General features: G+C 43.7%; 1 long non-coding RNA gene across 1 annotated transcript in view; it reads left to right on the top strand.

The window, feature by feature from the left end:
* LOC128930193 (uncharacterized) overlaps positions 1-20,365 on the top strand; it is a 62,525-nt gene that overhangs the window by 829 nt on the left and 41,331 nt on the right. The gene's annotated exons all lie outside the window — the stretch shown is intronic.

Below are 20,365 nucleotides of genomic sequence, written 5' to 3'. Positions count from 1 at the left end.
CGCTTTTTTTGTTTTTCTTCTCAAATTAAAATAAAGTAGTGCAGCGCCATGTTGAGTATTTAATTTAAATTCCTTGAGAAAGTGTTTGGGGAAAATGCTGATCAATAGAGGAAAGGGAATTTCTGACCTCCCCGCCCCCCCCCCCCCGCCCCGCATGCTTTTCTTCTGCATTTCACACTTATATGTATCTTAGAGAAAACCATATATAGTATTTTAAAGAGGAACAAGGTGATCACCGTAAGTGATAAGAAACATGGCATTATACTGAAAGGGGAGAGTTACCTCTTAACAGTAGCTCTCATTGAACACCTATTGGTATCAGGCACTGTGCACTGTCTTCATTTAACTTAATTCTTTCCACTGCCTGGTGTGATAGGTGGTGTTATCCCCACGTTGTATGTGAGGAACTTTTTTCTCTGCTGGCTGGCAGCAGAGGGTTCAGACCCTGTTTCTGTGGCCGGGCTTCTCATCTCTCCCCCTATAGGGTCCCAGGTGGAGCCTGTGGCCAGCGGTGGCGTGAAGCATCGATTATAGCATCAGCAGCCTGCCTTTAAAATCAGCCTCTCACCTGAGCTGTGTGACTTTGAGCAAGCTATTTAACCACGGTTTCAGTTCATACCTAGCTCCTGGGTTTGCTATGAGATTTAGAGCAGCGTATAGAGAGCCAGGAAATAAGGGGGCTCAGTGAGTCTTAGAAATGTACTTTTTTTTTTTTTTGAGACAGAGTCTCGCTTTGTCACCAGGCTGGAGTGCAGTGGCGCCATCTCGGGTCACGGCAACCTCCGCCTCCCAGGTTCAAGTGATTCTCCTGTCTCAGCCTCCTGAGTTGCTGGGACTACAGGTGCGCGCTACCACGTCCAGTGACTTTTTGTATTTTTAGTAGAGACAGGGTTTCACCATTTTGTCCAGGATGGTCTTGATTACCTCGTGATCTGCCCACCTCGGCCTCCCAGAGTGCTGGGATTACAGGTCTGAGCCACGGTGCCCAGCCAGAAATGTACAATTTGTAGGAGTGTTACTTCTTTCTCTCTCAGTAGCTGGTGACTCCTGCCCACAACCTGCAAATGTGTTGTAAAAACAATACAATGAAGAAGCAGGAGGATTTAGGAGTTGAGCTTGAGTCTGGAAAAGGTGCTACTGGGATACAAATCCTAGCTCTGTCCTGCTGGCTGCATGATAGAGCAGATTAATTAACTGCTGGGTACCTCAGTTTCCTCCCGTGTCACATAGAAACAGTATTAGGGTTGTTACGAGACTAGGATGCGGGGATGATTAGGAAATACTGTACATGGGGCATGGCACCTAGTTAGTGAAAAATTATTGTGTCTGCTATCTCCTGCAGATGTTAAAATGGTGCATTTTCTCTTCTGTATTTAAATGCCGGTTCCAGAAGAGAAGCATTGTTTTTCTGTCTTAATATACTTCTGTTCACACTTTGATTTATAGTCTCATTGTATTTTGCTTAGGTATTGACACTATTGTGCCTTTTTTCTTAATGGATTCCAAATATCGTCCTGTAAATATTCTTATGTCTCCTTTGGGACTTAGGGAGACACAGGCCCACTGACACACTCTTGCATTCTCTCACCATTTAGCGTTTGCTGTGAGCTGGGTGCTGTGTAGTGTGTCTGTTCATGGGTGCATGAGTGCGTCAGGGATCAAGATATTGTAAAGAAGCTACGCTCTCCCTCAAGAACCCCAGAAGGAAAGAAAGCAAGACAGGAAGTAAGTTTTAGTAATCCAAGGCAGAAGGAGGTGAGAGCATCTAGATAAGGTGTCAGGCAGGCAGGCTACACGAGGAGGTGATAGGTCAGGAGTGAGGTGAAAGCTGAGATAGGCTTTGCATGGGTAGAATTCCTGAAAGTGTAGAGTGGAGAGAGGCCTGGGTGAGGGAATGAGAACCTGAGCAAAACTGTGGAGGTAGACGGTGGAAGAAGGGCGTAGGAACGCGTGCCTTGTGGAAATGTTGTGAAGCATAAGGATGGGGAGCAAGTGAAGTCCGAGGGGGCCAGAGGATGGGAGACCATGGAGAGGTGAGGTTTAGCAGGGTCTGGGGAGGGTGCAGAACAGTTTCATGAGTGTTTGTGGTAAAGGGTGAGAGGTGAAAGGAGAGTCTAGCTGCCTGGGCTCTGGAGTGGCGGACACAGTGGCAAATGGCACTGAGGGGTATGCAGAGACAGGGAATGAAGTATCTCCACAGTGCCTTGAGTTTCCATTCTCAGGCTGGGCTGCTGCTGGGGCAGGGTTGGCTGGGGGTGAAGGGGCAGAGAAGGGGAGATGGTGGATGGAGACTTGGGTTTTCATTGCTTCTGGGCTTCCTGTGCCCTGGCACTGATTTTCTCACAAAAACCATATTGGAAAATGTCCCCAGGTTCTAAAGTAAACTCATAAAGCCTGTTAATCCACAACATACTAAATAATATAGCATACCATAGTACAATTGGTGCGAACTCCTAAGACCATGTTGTAGGATATGACCTCTGTGGGTAATTAATTGTAAATTCCAAATATGTAATCAGCTAAAAACATGATGGTCAGCTGGGATTCTTTGACATCCAGTGGTTCCACTATATGCCTTGCCTGGAGAACATCTGTTCTATTACAAATGGCCTGAAAAAATTTAAGTTTGCAATTTTTTTAAGAGATGGGTCTTGATACATTGACCAGGCTAGCCTTGAAATTCCAGGCTGAAGTGATCGTGTTACCTCAGCCTCCCGAGTAGCTCGGACTACAGGTGTATATTACTTCACATGGCTAGTTTTTCTTTTTATGGTTCAGATTTTAAAAGACATATCAAATATGGTTCTTCTATTGCATTTTCAGGAAATACATTTTTATACTATACTTAAGGAGAAAACATACTTAGTCATTAGCATTTGTTGTCATTGTCAATTTTTTTCTTTCTTCTTTTTTTTCTGGAGATGGAGTCTCACTCTGCCTCTGTCACCCAGGCTGGAGTGCAGTGGCACCATCTTGGCTCACCGCAACCTCCACCTCCCAGGTTTAAGTGATTCTCCTGCCTCAGCCTCCTAGTAGTTGGGATTATAGGCATGTGCCGCCAGGCCTTGCTAATTTTTTGTATTTTTAGTAGGGACGGGGTTTTGCCATGTTGGCTAGGGTGGTCTTGAACTCCTGACCCCAGATAATCTGCCCGCCTCAGCCTCCCGAAGTGTTAGAATTACAGGTGTGAGCCTCCGCAACTGGCCCCTCATTGTAAGTTCTTGATCATCAGCCTTTTAAACTGATTCTAGTATTGTTTTCCCATCCTGGGATTTTGGAATCTTTATGGTTAGTATGATTATGAGAGGTGACTCTTAGACCCTTATATGGATAAAAACTATACAGAGCTCAATTATGGGGTATATTTAAAATTTAATCTTGTCAAAGAAGAAATTATTCCGATAGCTGTTAGAACTGGTATCAGAATAATTGCTGGGCGTGGTGGCCTGTACCTGTATCATGAAGCACCCTACTTGTACATGTACCAAATACTGTGCTAGACACAAGTGAATCTGTTCTGATTAAAATCAATCCCAGTGTCATAGAACTTTGAGTTGGAAAGATACATAATTGAGTAGATAATTAAGCAAATCATTGCAGGTGTGTCGAGTGCTGTGTGGGCAATGTACAGAGTGCTTGCGAGCAAGTATTAGGGACCACACCTGTTCTTAGGAGTGGCCGGGGCCAGCTTTGACCGATAAGATGGGCAAGGTGGACAGACAAGAGTTAGCCAGGTGAAGAGAGAGGACGATCAGCAGAGGAAGTCGAGGGTATGGCAGCTGAGATGTATGAAGAACTTGGGAGGGGCCCAGATATGGTTGGAGGTGAGACACTGACTGAGAAGCTGCTGAGAGAGGAGACTACAGACGTCAGATGATTCATGGTCTTACAGGCTCTCTTGAGGAGTTAGATCTTTATGCCAAGAGCAATTGCAAGCCATTGAAGACTTTGAAGCCTACAATGACCAGATTCTTATTGTATGGTAAGATTTGTGTTATGAAAACTGTGATTCTGGCAGTGGAATGGGGAATGGGTTGGAGGGAATCAAGAGTACAGGAGACTAGTTAGCAGTCCATGATTGCTGAGGTTCAGATGAGATATGAAGGGGGCTGGCCCCGGGTGGTGACATTGGATGAGAAGGATTTAAGAGTCAAGCCATACCATATTACGTTGATCCTGAAATGTAGGTATGTTTCATGTTTTCGTCTCTAAAGTTGGGATAAGTCTTAGATTTGGTGATACTGATTCTCTCTGAGAGGTATGAATGACAATGGTGCATCTAACACTCCATGGCCTGTTATTAGATGAAATTCGGTGTTTCAAAGAGAAAAGCTGCCGGACTTGCTGGTGTCATGGAGCTCAGTGGGTCGGGGGCTTGAACTGCTGAATGAATGGTGGAACTGCAGGTTCTAGCAGAGAAAAGGCTTTATGGGAACAGGTTTAGTCTTTAGTTTAACAAAAACCAAAAAAACAAAAAAAACACGGATTGATTCTGAAAGGCCAGAAAAGAAAAGAAAAAAAAAAAAAAAACACGGCCAAGTCCAAACTAGGAAAGTTAGTTAATGTGTGCCAGGAGTTGAGTTATCAATTTTCTGTTTTAAGAGATGGGATCTCACTTTGTTCCCCAGGCTGGTCTCAAACTCCTGGGTTCAAGCAATCCTCTCGCCTCAGCTGGGGCTACAGGCTCATGCCCCTGCTCTCGGCTTGAGTTGCCAATTTTAACGGTTGTGAAATAGCATAGCTACGTTTTAATTGTTGATATGAATTGTTGATTCTAAACTGTTGTATTCATTTTATGAAAAACTGGTTTGTTAATTGCTGAAATTAAACTGGCTTTAGGGACAGATGAACATCTCCCAGTTTGATCTCTTGGTGGGCAGGGCTCACCCTTTTAAGGTGGCATATTTACATTCCCTGCCCTCCGTTAGCATCCCCTTAGCTTCAGTTTTCCTGTCTCTTGATGACACAATAGCTTTACTTTGTAAATGACTGACCTCCTGTTGATAGTAAATATTTGTTGTGCTGGTGTCTTCATGGCTCAAACATTCTGGAAAGTTTTTTTTGTCCTTTCTTTTAAGAGACTGGGTTTCACTATGCTGGTCCAGCTGGTCTCGGAACTCCTGGGCTCAAAGCATCCTCCTGCCTCAGCGACTTGGGTAGCTGGGTTTATAGGTATGGGCCCCCTCACCTGGCGTCCTATTTTTCACTGCCTCTTGACAAAGCAACTGAATTCGACACAGTATGCATAAGGGAAAAGGAGTCATTCATGGTAGGTAAATATTTATTTGTCTCCCAGCTTACCCAGGATGGAGGATATTTTTAGCTCAAGGCCTGTAGGGAATGATTATTGGTAACTGGAGTAGAGAGGTTAGAAATTCCAAAGGTTCTGTCCCGGACTTGCCTATGGCAAAATTTAAAGCATTGCTGTCTGCTATGGACTGAATGTTTGTGTCCTCCCAAAATGCATACGTCGAAGCCTTAATTCCCAGTGTGGTAGTATTTGAGGTCAGGCCTTTGGGAGACAATTAGGTCATAAGGGTGGGAGGCCTCATGAATGGGGTTAGTGTTCATTAAGAAGAGACAGAGAGAGGTGATTTCTCTTTCCTCCATGTGAGGATACAGGAAGAAGACAGCTATATATAAACCAGGAAGAGGGCCTTCACCAAGAACTCACCTGTGCTGGCATTCTGATCTGGAGCTTCAGGCCTCCAGAATTATGATAAATACATTTTTGTTTAAACCACTCAGTCTGTGGTATTTGTTATTGCAGCCCAAACTAAGGACACCATTTTTCTCTTCATCTTGCAAATATAGAGATTATTATAAAATGCTTTTACGTTGGGCATGGTGGCTCACCCCTGAAATCCCAGCACTTTGGGAGGCTGAGGCAGGAGGATGACCTGAGGTCAGGAGTTCAAGATTAGCCTGGCCAACATGACGAAACCCCTTCTCAGCTAACACTACAAAAGTTAGCTGGGTGTGGTGGTGTGCCCCTGTAGTCCCAGCTACTCAGGAGGCTGAGGCAGGAGAATTGCTTGAATCTGGGAGGCGGAGGCTGCAGTGAGCACCACTACACTCCAGCCTGGGTGACAGAGTGAGACTCTATCTATATCAAGAAAAAAAAAGCTTTTAATTTTTTTATTGCTTAGTTGATAATAAACATGAATCACCAGCAGTAAGTATTCTCAAGAAACAGCCAATGTTTTAGATGCCTCATACTGTACCTCTGACCAAATAATTGTAATTTAGTGGTCAAATTATTACATTTCTAATATTGTTATTTTGAAGATAATTTTATTTATTTAGATAATTTCAACTTTTATATTAGATTCAAGGGGCACATGGGCAGGCTTGTTCCATGGGTATATTGTGTCATGCTGGGATCCGAGGTGAGAATCCTCTCACCCAGGTAGTGAGCATAGGGCCCTGTAGGTGGCTTTTCAACTCATACCCTTCCCACCCCTCTCCCATCTAGTAGTGTGCAGTGTGTGTTGTTCCCATCTTTATGTCCATGTGTATTCAACGTTCAGCTCCCACTTAGAGGTGAGAACATGTGGCATTTGTTTTGTTCCCACGTTAATTCCCTTAGGATAATGGCCTCTACCTCCATCCATGTTGCCTCAAGGACATGATTTTATTTTTTTACGGCTGCGTAGTGTTTCATGGTGTATATGCACATTTTCTTTTTAAATTTTACTTTAGGTGTATACTATATCCAGTATTTCTCCCCATGTTATCCCTCCCCACCCTCCTCACTCTCCCCATTCCGTGCTGTCCTTTCCCTACCCCCCCACAAATCCCCCCAGCATGTGATGCTCCTCTCCCTGAGTCCACATGTTCTCATTGTTCAACACCCTCCTATGAGTGAGAACATGCGGTGTTTGGTTTTCTGTTCTTGTGTCACTTTGCTGAGAATGATGGTTTCCAGATTCATCCAAGTCCCTACAAAGGACACAAATTCATCATTTTTATGGCTGCATAGTATTCCATGGTGTACATGTGCCACAATATGTACATTTTCTTTATCCGATCCACCACTGGACTATGGTGGATTGGGCAGCATCTAGGTCTTTGCTGTTGTGAATAGTGCTGTGATGAGCTGTTGTGAATAGTGCTGTGTCTTTTTGGTGGAATGATTTCTTTTCCTTTGGATATACACTCAGAAATGTGATTGCTGGGTGGAATGGTAGCTCTATTTTAAGTTCTTTGAGAAATCTCCAAACTGCTTTCCTGAATTGCTGAACTAAGCATTTTAAGCAATTTCTAAGTGTTTTCCTTTGCTGTGGAATTGGTCTTACAATAGAGCCGAGGGGTAAAGTGATAACTACTATGGGCATCCTTGGAAGCAGATTCTTAAGATCTGTGACTTCTATTTTGGGGTATCATTAGACGATGCCCTTACACAGCCACTTACTTTTGGGAATTGGAACTTCGGAATTGCTGTTGTCTTGTCTTGTTCAGGAGGTGAAGCAGTCCGTGGAATAGAATAGAGCAAAGGGAACTAAGCTTGAAAGAAATGGTTCAACTTCCTGTGCTTCAACTGCACGGGATGAACAGGATTCATTTGTCTCACTTGGCTGGAAGTTCAGGAAGTGGTGCCTGACAACTCATCCAGGTGAAGCTCTCTGGCAACTAGAAGTACAGAAACCAGGTATATGGACAGGTATATGGATCAGTATCAGCTCCTGATCGTTGTAGAAGCTTGGGATATGCCTCCTTCTGGTGTGGCTCTTTTGCCCATAGCCATCGATAATAACTTAGCAAATCTTGTCTCTGTTTATATCCACACCTGTATATGTTATTGAGGGGAACAAGCAAGATTCATTTATTTAGAATGCGAGAAGTCATTTTATGAGTCAGATAATAATGTGGATCTCATGAAACAAAATGAAGGTCGATCGTTCCTAGATGCCCTGGAGAGGATTACAGCATGGCACTGCATGTCACTCTGTTTATCTACAGCTTTAAAGCAGAATATTATTGCATTAGCAATTCTCCTATGCTGAGATACGCGGAATGCCAAGGGAACAAGCCCTTCTGTGAGTTCTGCTCCGGCACCTGCTTTTAGGATCTAGAAGAATAAGAGCTATTGGCTTACAGGACATAATCAGGCTTTCTGATTGTGAACATTAATAATAATAAACATCTTACATTTTTATTGGGTAATTAAAAAATGTCTAAGTACTTGAATACCAAGTGTGTATCTTGACTGATTCTTGAGAATACTTATCTCATTGTTGGTGATTCATGTTTATTATTAACTAAGCAATAAAAAAAGCACTTTAAAATAATGAATAAATTACTTTAAATGAATATATAAAAGGCGTTGATGTTTTCACTATGCAAAGAATGATGGCTTGGTGTGGTATATGAGTGAGGAAAAATGGTCTCAGGACAAATGAAATTAGGCTGCCAAGAGTTCCATTCTATTTCTGTTGAAGGTTTTTTTGGTAACTCTCATCAAAATGATTCTCTCATTAACACTGATCTAGCCTTCAGTTCCATCAATCAAAAAACAGTTGCTGAGCCTCTTCCATGGATAAATAAAGCCTTTTCTAGTGCCGGCAAACATGTACAAGGAACATCATTCAAATGGGACCACGGTCTCTGTTTGAAACCTAAAAAGGGACAACAGCGCCTCTGCTGCAAATATGATACCTTTGGGTGTTGTCGAAAAAGGTGCTGCCCCCTATGGATACATATAGTCTTTCAGGCTTGGGTTTGATGGACAGGCTTATACTGTGCTCATTAGGAACATGAGCGCTTTGCACTGACTCAGCTTACATCAGGTCACACAACAGGTTGCATAGAACTTGGCATTTCAGCCCCCATTTTCCTTCTGTCCAGCTATACTTTCTGGTTTTACCTACAGGTAGTTTCAAGTTGATGAATTTTTTCACAGTCATGTCTTACTGTTCACAGTAAGAGTTAGGCAGGGAATGTAGATGGGCATGCAAGTTTCTCATTTTTCCTGATGAACACACACACGATGAGGACTCTACTATGTCTGCTACAACAGGACTTAATACATGAGGAAGAGAAAGCCCAGAACAATTAGCAGGCTTTTCTAGGCAATTGAGTGGCAATCCAGGATTACGATTTCTTAATGTCTGCTCAATGCTTGAAATCACATTCTTGATAGTAGTGGCATGTAATACTGTTAAAGCAAACATCTAGAAGGTTTAACGCGTGTGCTTTGTCATCGGAATTAAACCCAAATTCTTTTTTTTTTGAGACTGAGTTTCGCTCTTGTTACCCAGGCTGGAGTGCAATGGCGCGATCTCGGCTCACCACAACCTCCGCCCCCTGAGTTCAGGCAATTCTCCTGCCTCAGCCTCCTGAGTAGCTGGGATTATAGGCACGTGCCACCACACCCAGCTAATTTTTTGTATTTTTAGTAGAGACGGGGTTTCACCATGTTGACCAGAATGGTTTCGATCTCTTGACCTCGTGATCCACCCGCCTCGGCCTCCCAAAGTGCTGGGATTACAGGTGCGAGCCACTGCTCCCGGCCAAACCCAAATTCTTAAACTGACATTCAATTCCCTTTGTGCTTTGGTCTCAATTTACTTTCTAGACTTTTTCTCTGCTGCTCCTTCATAAGATGCATGCCATAGTCTCACCAAAATGCACCATTTAAGGTTCTCTAAACCCTAAGCTTTATGTTTAAATAGTGCAAAATGCATCTACTCTGTATCCATCTGTTGAAGTTTCTTCCATCCTAAGTGGCTCTGCTTGAGTATTGGTTCTTTTCTTTTTGAGATGGAGTTTTGTTCTTTTTGCCCAGGCTGGGGTGTGATGACACAATCTCAGCTCACCACAACCTCTGCCTCCTGGGTTCAAGCAATTCTCCTGCCTCAGCCTCCCAAGTAGCTGGGATTACAGGCATGTGCCACCACACTCAGCTGTTTTTTGTATTTTTAGTAGAGATGGGATTTCTCCATGTTGGTCAGACTGGACTTGAACTCCTGTCCTCAGGTGATCCCGCGGCCTCAGCCTCCCAAAGGTGGGATTGCAAGCGTGAGCCACCACTCCTGGCTGGTTATTTTCTTTATAAAGCATCTGATACTTTCCACCTACTGTGATTTCTGTCTTCTGAATCTGGATAAGGTTTTCATTGTTACTTAGTTTACTGTCTTCTAAGTTACTTATTTATTTTTTTAATGCTTATTGAGGATAATGATTCTTTACTCAACTTTCTGTCTTCTACAGTGCTGAGTTTCTTAATTAGGGAGGGGAAAAATGTATACTGTGTTTTAAAAAAAATTTTATTTATTTATTTTAATAAGGGCATAAACTCAAACTCGGTGGTAAGAATATGCTGTTTGAATTTATTTATTTTGGAATTAAATTGGAAACAATCGAGTTTTCTTCTCTCTTAGTAGAATAGTATAATCCCAGTGTCCTTAATTACATTAACATACAAATATTTATCTTCACCTTGATATTCCTATTTATATATTTTAACTATATGCTATAAACACAAGCATTGCAATATCACGACAGTTGATCTGATAACCCAGATGGCTACCAAGAGATTTCATCGTGCCACTCAGAAGCGTACAAGATTGAGAACTTAGAAATTAAGGTTGGAATTTTTCTTTTAGCATTTGTGGACTGCGGTTGACTGCAGGTAAGTGAAACTGTGGAAAACAAAACATCAGATAAGGAGAACTACTGTAACATGATAAAGAAATGAACCTTTGCAGCTGGAGGTCATTGGATTTGAGTTTTTGTTGTTGTTACTGCAACATAACCTGGTGAAAACTGTCTGACGTGGGCTTTATATTTGAAAACCTATCGGGACTGAAAGATAAATAGGAATTTGCCTGCTTAGAAGAACCTAGGGTCTTGGGGCATTCCAGGCAGAGAGGAGCCCCTTGAGGGAATCATTTTCTTGACTCATCAAGTTCTGAATATCGGGATCTGGTTCCAAAATTCCCTGCCTTTTCAATGAACTTAAATCAGAAGTATTCAAGAATTTGCATCTGTACCACCTGAAGTCACGGCCAACCTGTTTTGGGTATGAAAGGGACAGGAGAGAAACTTAAGGTACTGAGAAGCCTGTGCCAATTCTTGAGCTGAGGGTTTTTTGCATTCTGCTGTCGTTTGCAGCTCTTGGGCTCCTAACGAAATGTTTAAACCAACCCTCTTCTCCTATTTCTTCAGGAAATTGTAACACTTCTGCCGAATACACAAACGATCTCAATTATTCTCCCTTCCTTAGCAAATAGGGAAACTATTTATCATTTTCCTCTATAAATACTTTTGGTTCATCACCCATTGCGTACTTCACAAATGAACCGGTAAAACACAGTTTAGGAATATGTTCTGGTGGTAAAAGTTGCAATTGTAAAAGAAGACGTGACAGTGACTCCCTGGATCCTGGACAATAAGACTCCAACCAGAAGCCACAAGAGCAGAATAAAGTCCCCGGAGTCAGGAATGGATCTTGAAAAGAATTTGATCTTGTCTTGTTGTTCCCCACACTGTTTCAGTGCTATGTGCACGCTGTAGAAAAGGGCTATATTTTATTAAAAATAGTTCCCTTCAGGATTATACATGTCATAGACATAGTTTTCAGTTTCATTTTAGAAGATATATTATCTTTGATTCTTAAAAAGATAAATGCTTTTTGAAGACAGTATGAAAAATACTTGAAAACATGAAGGAGAAAATAAAAACCATTCATAATGTCACCACTCAGAAATAATCGTTTTGGGGTTTTTGAAATTTGGAAACATTTTGAGATGTATGTATGACTACTCAGTAAAATTCTGTAAGATGATTTTTGATTGGCTCTTATCCTGAAACCAGGACAAACTAGAGGTGACCATCCTGACTCTGATGACTTCTATGCAAGTGCTGCTGTGTATTTGTCCACATCTTTCTTGGTTCTCCTACCCCCCTCCCTACTCCATGATTCTAGGATAATCATGGCACATATTCCAGACTTCACACTACTCAGGCTGGCTACTCAGAGTGACCTAATTCTCCTGTTCACAGAAGGTGACCAGAGTTGGGCCATCCAGAGGCCTTTTGATGGGATTCCTAGGGGGGTGAAAGAGCTGTGTTTTTTTCTCTGGGAGAGTTGTTGTGAGGATGGCGTCCCCCAGGGCTTTGGTGCCATCTTTCTGCCTGTGGAGAGAATTGATGTAAATGTAGCCAAGCAGAGGCATGCAGAACTGAGCAACAGGGAGGGAGAGGTACAGTCCCACTGCCACTATTTGCAGCCCTGGATCTAGCGGGACCTGGCGTGTGAGCTGGTAAGCTCTCCGTGTGCCAATGCCAGTGTGAGATGAGCTTTTGGCCCTTGTGATGGAAGCAGCTGTGACTGATAGAGATTCCCAGAGCTGAGCTCATCACTGGATCAAAGGGTCAAAGAGCACCTCAAGGCTCCTGATACACTGCGTTAGCAGACTGTGTGGTGGAAAGATTGTACCAAGTTACTCTCTTAAACCAACACCGAGAATTTCTATCTTCCCAGCCCCAAGTGATGACTTGGGCATCATCATTTCAAATTATTTCTTTTGCTAATTTTATTAATTAAAAATGTAAACTAGCCTGGGTGCGGTGGCTTACACCTGTAATCCCAGCAGGTTGGGAGGCTGAGGTGGGAGGATCACAAGGTTAGGAGTTTGAGACCCACCTGATCAACAAGGTGAAACCCGTCTCTACCAAAAATACAAAAATTAGCCAGGCATGGTGGTGCGCACCTGCAATTCCAGTTACTCAGGAGGCTGAGGCAGGAGAATTCCTTAAACCCAGGAGGCCAAGGTTTCAGTGAGCTGAGATTGAGCCACTTGCACTCCAGCCTGGGTGACACAGAGAGACTCCATCTCAAAAAAAAAAAGAAAGAAAACTTTAAAGTTTGTATTCTTTAAGTTACTAATGAGGCGACATGTGTTTATGGAACTATATTCATCTCATGTGGATTTTCTGTTTTCTGCTGTTACTCCCTGACCTATTTTCCTGCTGGTGTCTTAGTTTTTCTTTTCCTCTTTTTTCAAGTATAGAGTTTAACAGCATTAAGTACATGCGCATTACTGTGCTTATCACTTTTTTTTGTTTGTTTTTTTGAGGCAGGGTCTCTGTCACCCAGGCTGGACTGCGGTGGTGCTCACTGCAGCCTTAATCTCTGGGCTTGCTCTCACAGGTCTTGCTATGTTGCCTAGGCTGGTCTCTAACTCTTGACCTCAAGTGAGCCTCCCTCCCACTCACCCTCCCGAAGTGCTGGGATTACAGGCATGAGCCACCACACCCAGCCACATTATTATACTTCTTTTCCTTTTAATCAATTTGTAAATTTCCTCTCTATATAAGGCGTTTTAAGAATATTTATAACAAATATATTTATTGGCTTTTCTTTTAAAAACTTGTGTGGTAGTCAATTCATTTCCTTTGTGATTTCTAAGTTTTGAATTTGGAAAGGACTCCCCACCTGACATGAGATAAATATTCTCATACATTTTTTTCTAAAAATTTAGTTTCACTTTTGGCTGGGCACGTGGCTCACCCCTGTTATCCCAGTACTTTGGGATGAGGAGGAGTCTAACTAGATTAGTTTCCTGGTACAGAAGGGTGCTCACTATCTCCTGTAGAAGCTTGAATGAATTAGATAAGGCAGTGTTCCCAAAAAGGGCATCTGGAAATTTGTGGGGATGCTTTTTGGTTGTCACAGTGATGAGGAGCTGCCAGCATTTGGTGGGCAGGGACAGAGGAAGCTAGACATCTTGGCCTTTGGGGGACAGATCAGGACAATGTCGTTGTCCAGCCTCCTGCTTTACTTTTGAATGTCCCAGTGAATTAAATGTGTTATTAAATATAGACCAGTAGTAATTTAATACATAATAATACTAAATAATCATAGAAAATGATTATAAGAATAGCCCACAATATGGGATGGTGTTATGGAGAGGAAGGATGAAATGAAATAAAGGCATTTTCTCAACATTATGGTTCAATGTAGTCTAACATGTCCAGCTGCATCTTTAGTTGAAAAGAGTTTCATCATAAGCAAGAAAAACTCACTGCAAATGTGTATCTGAGATTCCTTTAGAGATTCTTAGAACCAGGCAGGGTGTGGTGGCTGACGCCTCTAATTCCAGCACTTTGGGAGGCTGAGGTGGGTAGAGCTTGAGCTCAGGAGTTTAAAACCAGCCTGGGCAACATGATGAAACCCTGTTTCTGCAAAAAAATTTTTAAAAAATTAGCTGGGTGTGGTGGAATGTGCCTGTGGTCCCAGCTACTCAGAAAGCTAAGGTGGGAGGATCGCTTGAGCCCGGGAGGCACAGGTTTCAGTGAGCCAAGATCATACCACTGCACTCCAACCTGGGCGACAGAGCAAGACTGAAGGTCTCAAAAAAAAGATTTTTAGAACCAAATAATTAATTACTAGAGACACATTAATTTCAAGGACTGCATTGAATTTTCAGAATAGCTTGGTTTAAAAGTATTTCATTTTATTACCATGCTATATATTCAAACATTTTAGTTTAGTTTTATTTTGTTGTTTTGAGACAGAGAGGGGCTCTGTCACCCAGGCTGGAGCACAGTGGCACACTCACGGCTCTCTGTAGCCTTGACCTCCTGGGCTTGAGCAATCCTCCCACCTCAGCCTCCTGAGTAACTGGGACTACAGGTGTGTGCCTACAACATGTTTTTGATTTCCAAATATCAAAAAGAAATCTTTGTGGTAAAAATTTCACAATGAAATTATTTCCAATTATAGGAGTTGCTTCTCCTTTTTTCAGTCTTTCCTTGACACTGTTCTTGGAAGTCTCCTGTATAACCTTTTTCTAGTCTCAGTTATTAATTTTCTCTTTTTTATTCCCTTCTCTGTTTCCCCAAAGTGTTCTTAAGTTCCAAACACTGACTGCAAGTTTATTTATTTATTTATTTATTTATTTTGAGATGGAGTCTCATTCTGTCACTCAGGCTGGAGTGCAGTGGCATGGTCTCGGCTCACTGCAACCTCCACCTCCCAGGTTCAAGCAATTCTCCTGCCTCAGCCTCCCAAGTAGCTGGGATTATGGGCGCCCACCACCACGTCCAGCTAATTTTTGTATTTTTAGTAGAGTTGGGTTTTACCCTCTTGGCCAGGCTGGTCTTGAACTCCTAACCTTGTGATCCACCCACCCAGCCTCCCAAAGTGCTGAGATTATAAGTGTGAGCCACTGTGCCCGGCCTATTTTTTATTTATTTTTTTTAGGCAGAGTTTTGCTCTTGTTGCCCAGGCTGGGTGCAGTGGTGCAATCTTGGCTCACTGCAACCTCTGCCTCCCAGGTTCGAGCAATTCTTCTACCTCAGCCTCCTGAGTAGCTGAGATTACAGGCATGTGCCACCACGCCCAGCTAATTTTTTGTATTTTTAGTAGAGACAGGGTTTCACCATGTTGGTCAGGCTGGTCTCAGGTGATCCACCTGCCTCAGCCTCCCAAAGTGTTAGGATTACAGGCATGAGCCACCGCGCCCAGCCAGACTGTAAATTTTAATATGCAGTGGGATTTCCCGAGAGGGGACACATTTGCTATGCGATGTTATCCCCATCTTGCTTCCAGTCATAACAGGGGTAATTATTCCATGTCTTCCTGTAAACTAGGCCCTATTTGTTGGCAAGAATATTAGTACTAACTCATTTTCTCCACTTCGAGGATCTGTAATTTGTTTTGGCATGCTTTTTCTCCTCTAATTAATTTCTTGCTTTCTTTTAGAATGTGCACTTAAGCCTTGTCTGTTCGCATTTTTTTAAACACTAGATGTTATTCTAGCATCCACCTGTCCCTCTGGTGCTTCACCTGTCCTTGTGCGGACTGCCTTCTTCTCTTAAATCCAAACTTACCCAGTTTAAGTAGGGGCAAGCAGCTGACTACTTAGTTATGTCAATTATTAATTACAATCCTTTTGATACAATCAGTGCATTGCATATATTTTTGACATTATGTAAATAGTAAGTTATTTTGTCAGTGAGTTCTGTCACGGGATGGTATGTTAAGACTAAAAATATTTGTTCTCAAAAGAAGTTGTTAGGTTTGATATAGTTGAGAATTGCTGGAAAAAGTGAATAGATATTTTTTGATAAGTGCATGGAGAAAAAGAAGGGAAATCATCACTTTTATGATGCTTACCACGAGACAGGCATCTTACCTCACTGATATCTCATAACAGCCCTATGGAGGGGGCACTGTTGTTATCCGCTCTATACAGGTGAGGAAAGCGAGGCGAGAGGAGGTAAATAACTCCCCAAGGCCCCAGCTGCCAAGTGGCAGGGAATAAATGTGCTGAGGAATTACCATGTGCCAATCACTTCCAGGAACTTTTACATGATTTAATCTATTAACCTTCACAATTCCTGTGAGATAGGTACTGTTATTATCTCCATTATATAAAATAAGAAGTGAGGCGCAGTGTGATTATGCATTTTGCCCTGAGTTCAACAGTCTGGTGGATCCTGGATGCAAACCCAGAGTCTGTGCTCTCAGTTACCACATCACCTGACCTCTAGCAGAAACCATCTCTGCTTTATGGCTTTTTGCCATCAAGCTACACTAACTCCTGCAAAAAAATAAAAATCTTCAATTTTTTTCTGTCTTCATTTCTTTCTCTCCCTCCCTCCCTCCCTCCCTCCCTACCTCCCTCCCTCCCTCCCTCCCTCCCTTCCTTTAGACAGGATCTCGCCCAGGCTGGCAGCAAACTTCTGGCCTCAAACAGTACTCCTACTCCCATCTCCCAAAGTGCCGGGATTACAGGTGAAAGCCACCATACTGAGTCCCTTCCCTTCCTTTTCTCCTTCTCTTTCCCCTTCCCTTTCTCCTTCCCCTTCCGTGGCCCAGGCTGGAGTACAATGGCATGATCTCTGCTCACTGCAACTTCTGCCTCCTGGGTTCAAGTGATTCTCCTGCCTCCGCCTCCCAAGTAACGGGATTAAAGGTACATGCCACCACGCCTGGCTAATTTTTGTATTTTTAGTAGAGATGGGGTTTCACCATGTTGAGCAGGCTGGTTTCGAACTCCTGACCTCAGGTGATTCATCTGTCTCAGCCTCTCAAAATGCTGAGATTACAGGTATGAGCCAACTCACCCGGCCTTCTTTCTTTTTAAAAAATATATATTATTGCCACTGAGCCATTTTGAAGTTTTTTTTCTTATTTTTTTTTGAGATGGAGTCTTACTCTGTTGCCCATGTTGGAGTGCAGAACCACAATCTCAGCTGACTGCAACCTCCACCTCCACCTTCCTAGTTCAAGCAATTTTCCTACTCAGCTTCCTGAGTAGCAAGGATTACAAGTATGCACCAACACTCCTGGCTAGTTTTTGCATTTTTATTAGAAATGGGGTTTCACCATGTTGGCTAGGCTGGTCTTGAATTCCTGACCTCAAGTGATCCACACATCTCGGCCTCCCAAAGTGCTGGGATTACAGGCCTGACTCACCATGCCCAGCCTCTTTTTTCTTTTTAGATGGGGGGTCGGTCTTGCTATGCTACCCACGCTGAAATGCAGTGGCATGATAGTAGTTTACTGCAACCTCAAACTCCTGGACTCAAGCAATCCTCCTGCCTTAGTCTTTGGAGTAGCTGGGACTACAGGCGTGTGCCACCATGCCTCGTTTATTAATTTTTTTTTAGACGGAGTCTTGCTCTGTTGCCAGGCTGGAGTGCAGTGGCACCATCGGCTCACTGCAACCTCTGCCTCCTGGGTTCAAGCGATTCTCCTGACTCAGTCTCCTGAGTAGCTGGGACTACAGGCATGTGCCATGATGCCCAGCTAATTTTTGTATTTTTAGTAAAGATGGGGTTTCACCATGTTGGCCAGGATCGTCTCAATCTCTTGACCCCATGATCTCCCTGCCTCAGCCTCCCAAAGTGCTGGGATTACAGGCCTGAGCCACTGCACCCGGCCTAAAAAAATTTTTTAGAGACAGGGTCTTGCTGTGTTACCCAGGCTGATTTTAAACTCCTGGCCTCAAGAGATCTTCCTGCCTCAGCCTCCCAAGTAGCTAGAATTGCAGGTGTGAGCCACCATGTCCAATTCATTTTGAAGTTTCTAGAATATCTGGGCACTTTTGGTGTGTAGGAACTGTGGCAGCAGCTTCAAAGATGCTACCCTAAGACTTGAAATTTGACAGCAAAAATGGGAGAGAGACCTGGGAAGTTGTAGGACACAGAAGCTACAGAAGCTGCAGAAACCCCAGAAACTGCAGGGCCCTGAACCGCTGCCCTGCGGTCTCTGCTCTTTGGCTGGCTGTTCCATGAAGGGACTTGTAGCAATAGCAGAGACTGCAGAAAGTGAGGAGGAAGGGTAGGATGCTGTTCATCCAAGTTCTACCTGTCCGTGGCTATCATCAAAAGTACCCAATATCAGGAGGCCCGGGACACTGGCCTTGCTCTCAGAACTGTGTCCTTGATACAGCAAATAAGGAGACTGAGTTTTGCTTCAGATTTTGAATGTAGGAAATGTCTTTCTACCGCATTTTGCTTCTCTCCACTTTTATTATTATTATTATTTTTGAGATGGACTCTCGCTCTGTCACCAAGGCTGGAGTGCAGGGGTGCGATCTTAGCTTACTGCAGCCTCCGCCTCCCAGGTACAAGCGATTCTCTGCCTTAGCCTCCCAGGTAGCTGAGATTATAGACGTGTGCCACGATGCTCAGCTAATTTTTTGTATTTTTAGCAGAGATGGAGTTTTGTTATGTTTACCAGGCTGGTCTCGAACTCCTGGCCTCAAGAGTTTTGGCCTCCCAAAGTGCTGGGATTACAGGTGTGAGCCACCGCATCGGGCCTTCTCTCCACTTTGAAAGCCGCCTCCCCCTCCATTCCCGTGTGTACGTGGGAGCCTGGGCTCAGTGGCTGCTGGTGACCCTTGGTGTTCTTTTCAGGCCTCCAGATTGGCTCTGTTCCCATCCCCCATGGCAGCTCCCCTCTACTTGTTCCTCTCCTCAAGCCCACAGAGCTGTTGCCCCCTCTGCAGGTGACCTTGCCTGGAGTGGAGCTGAGACAGTGAAAGCACACCAGGTATGGAGAGTTCCTCAACTTCCCTTCCTTCCTCTTGCAAACGGCTCTATTTTTACCCATTCATAGCTCTCTCTTGCCTCCCTCCTGCTGCTGAGAAAGCAGCGGCCCTGGACCGGTCCGAGACACATTACTCCTCTCTGCCTCATGTGAGTCAGCATTTGCTGCAGGAACAAACAACCCAAAACCTTAATATTTGCAATTAACAGCCTTTGTTTCTCTTTCAAGGTCCTGGGCTTGGCAGGGCGGGGCTGGGCTGGGCTTCAGGCTGCAGGTGTGGTTCAGGTCTGGACCACTGCTCTCCTTCGGGGTCCCCAGCAGACCCCGGCAGCGATCAATGGCTACCTGGCCTATTATTCTCAGAAAAGAGGTACAGTAGGGGACACAAGGCCATGCCAGTCCTCTCAAGGTCTCTGCTTGGAGCTGCCACATTGGCACTTTCTCCTGCAACCCACCAGTCAAAGCATAATCATGACCCAGAGTCAACGGGGCAGGAAAACAGTCTGCCTATGGGGTGGGTTTTTCTGCTGAACGTAACACAGTCTACTGCATGCCTTCTTTAAAATCGTCACCCCCTACAACAGTTATTTTTATTCCCATTCATTTTTTTGGTCCATCTGTTTCTTCTCATTCTGCTTGCTTTCCTTTTTAACTCTTCTTCAGTGGCTTTTCCATGCTGACAAATAGATAAATATTTTCTTGCCCTCAAGGAAAAACTTTCTTTCTCTTAATTGACTTCCCTCCAGCTTTCTTCACTTCTTTTCCTTCACCCACTTACAGCGAGTGTTTTCTGCCACCTTACTATCTCCCCCTTCTTTCCTAGCTCATTACGATCTCCTGTCCCTAGTGCCCTTCCTTGTCCCACTGGCTCTACTCCTCCCACTCATCGCTCCTTCTCCATCTTCTTCACAGATCTTTGATTTTTTAATTCACGAGTTTGGCAGATGTTTATAATGTGCTTTGTATATGCTGCATAGGGAGATAATGGGTAACATCCTTGCCTCAAACTCCAATGAGTTGACAGACGATTACAGAATTGTAACAGTGTGATCACTGATATGATTTGGGGTGCCATGAGAAACCTAACTCTGCTTGGGGATAGCAGGTGATACGATTTGGCTGTGTCCCCATCCAAATCTCAACTTGAATTGTATCTCCCAGAATTCCCATGTGTTGTGGGAGGGACCCGGGGAGAGGTAACTGAATCGGTTGGTAGCCAGTGGTCCTCCAAACTCAGTACTAAATGCACTATCTAAACTGCAGCATCATTCTTCCTCACTCCACGACTGCCTCATCACCACACTGGTGAGGGTTGACACTGTAGTCTTTCGGATGCTTCTTTCTTCCCCACCTGCC

Source organism: Callithrix jacchus, chromosome 19, assembly GCF_049354715.1.
Source record: "Callithrix jacchus isolate 240 chromosome 19, calJac240_pri, whole genome shotgun sequence".
Taxonomy (NCBI): Eukaryota; Metazoa; Chordata; class Mammalia; order Primates; family Cebidae; genus Callithrix; species Callithrix jacchus.
Note: the sequence above shows the minus strand (reverse complement) of the source record. Positions and strands in the feature narration are given on the sequence as shown.